Below are 2,725 nucleotides of genomic sequence, written 5' to 3' on the forward strand. Positions count from 1 at the left end.
TTGGGTGGTTTTGACTCAAAACAACCCAACCGCTGGGTCAAAAAAAAAAAACAATAGCTGGGTTTGTCCCTTTTTAACCCAGCATTTTTTAGAGTGTAGAAGTCACTCAACAAGTCACATGATTTGAGGTGTCATTCATGTGTGTAGTCTGAAATGCCATTTACTGGCATGGGACAAACTACACACTGAAGTTTACTTTTGACAAAATAAGACAAAACAAGCAAAATAAGTCATAAAAATCACAATATTTCTTGTTTTAATTTACCCTCTCGAAAACAGTTTTCTTTCTTTCTTTGAAGAACCAGGGTTCCCACTGCCTAGATATCATTTTTATATACATTTAATACATTATTAAATTTTTTTTTTAAATCACTGTCCTTAATCTTTGCCTATTAAATCAACTAGACAATTCATGGGACTACAGAGAACCACTGGATTAGGGGTTTGTTCCAACCCTTCAAATATTCTTGGCTTATCAAACACCACTATAACATGGGACAAACTACACACTGAAGTTTACTTTTGACAAAATAAGACAAAACAAGCAAAATAAGTCATAAAAATCACAATATTTCTTGTTTTAATTTACCCTCTCGAAAACAGTTTTCTTTCTTTCTTTGAAGAACCAGGGTTCCCACTGCCTAGATATCATTTTTATATACATTTAATACATTATTAATTTTTTTTTAAATCACTGTCCTTAATCTTTGCCTATTAAATCAACTAGACAATTCATGGGACTACAGAGAACCACTGGATTAGGGGTTTGTTCCAACCCTTCAAATATTCTTGGCTTATCAAACACCACTATACATGATGAACATTGAGACAGAACGTCACTTTTGACCCGCACAACCCCCACAAACCATAAATTCAGGTGCCTAAAACAGCCTGTAATAATTGTTTCATACCTTCAAAACAGCGGAGAGGGGTTTGATCAGACTTTCAGTAGGTGGTCATTGAGGAAATCCAAGTTTTTGTGAAGGTCACAGTTTTTGTGAAGGTCAGCCACTAAATAAACAACATAAAAAAAAAAAAATAATCACATTGTTAGAGCGAACCAACCATCATTTAGTTTCTGTTTTTTGGATGCCCTCTTATATATATATATATTGCAAAGTAATGTGAACTAGCATTAACAAGTTTTCACAGGCATGACCATTTTTTATACATCCTCTCCAAGTATGAAAGAAATACTGAGCGTAGCATAACTAACATCACTTTCACTTGCTGATAAAAGTTGAGCGCTACAGTTGCTTAAAATTACTTATTCTTTAATCCACACATTTTCAGGCATTTTCCTTCATTAAACAAGAGCATAACAATTTTTCAATGCTACAACATACATAAGATTTTGCTAACCATTTAGTCAGAAATCTGTTTCACAAATGAAGTCCAATGGCAGGAACACAGTGTTTTGTCTTTGGGCCTTTGCAACACAAAGTCCCACAAAAACCTCAGATGTCTTGCTTTATCAGCAGTACTGTTGTTTATATAACCTAACTAATGTCATTTTAAACAGCTAAAATTCCAATCAAAGCCCTCATAAATATATATTGGCTTTGGTTCCTTAAAATGTACAAGCTAATAAATCTGGAAAAAGACACATAAGCAAAAGTACAATCTGAAAATAACTGGTTTGATGATACATAACCGGTGCCTGTGATAATGCAGCCATTACAGCAAATAGAGCTACTGCACTCTATTGTGTGGTTTGTGTGCCATAACAGTGAATCCCACAAAATCAGGAACATACCCTGTTCATATTTTACTCCAAAATCATAAAATAATTTAATTGCTCAATACGGATTTTGGGGTGAAATATGAGACATTGTTGCGAAGGCTAGTGTTTGAGTGTGTAATCATGGTGTGCTGAGCTCACTGAGGTAAGACAGAGCAAATGTTTGCAAGGCTTGTGAGTTCAGTGGGTTGTTTTTGTCCGAAAGAGAGAGAGTGCATAGTCCAAAACATCCAGAGTACACTGGAAAACAGACATGAAATCTCAGTGGAAGCATCATACTCTGTTGGTATCTACGTCTGTACCGTTTGAGTCCCGAAGGTTCTGGACCTGGTCAAGGACCCAGCTGACTCTGGGCCTTTCCTGAGGATTGGTCACCATAGTGGAGCTGAGGAGGGTTTGAAGACCTTGAGAATAACTGTCAAAGATAAAAACATGCTAAAGATAGGAGGTCTCTTAGCATTCGCCACTTATCAAGATGCTGGAATATATTTCCATTAGAAAATGTTACAGCACTAAGCCAAATCCTAGCCTCACATTCCATGACTAAAAGTGTTCTTCATAAGCAGATTTCTGTTAAAAGTGACTAGGATTCATTTGGTCATGCAATCTAAACATGACAGCCCTCATGAGGCAACCCACTGAATGGCTTTTTTGGATGTGTAAAATGTTTGTATTATAATATTTGTTAGAATTTGTATAATATCTGAACATTATTTAAAATATAATATGATAAACAAAAATAAAAATTTAAATTATATATATATATATATATATATAATATTCCGCATTTAAGTAAGACATTTTAAATGTGGAAAAACTAGTTTAAAATATTAATATTTTAATATTATTTAAACTATAGTATTAGATTGTATTAAAAAATATATATTATTTTAACTGTACTATTCCACATTTAAGTTACACAATTTATGTGCATTTTATAAATTAATTTAATATTAATTTAATTTTCCCACATTAAAGTTTTAC

Source organism: Sinocyclocheilus grahami, unplaced genomic scaffold (assembly GCF_001515645.1).
Source record: "Sinocyclocheilus grahami isolate Dianchi unplaced genomic scaffold, SAMN03320097.WGS_v1.1 scaffold563.1, whole genome shotgun sequence".
NCBI classification, from domain to species: domain Eukaryota; kingdom Metazoa; phylum Chordata; class Actinopteri; order Cypriniformes; family Cyprinidae; genus Sinocyclocheilus; species Sinocyclocheilus grahami.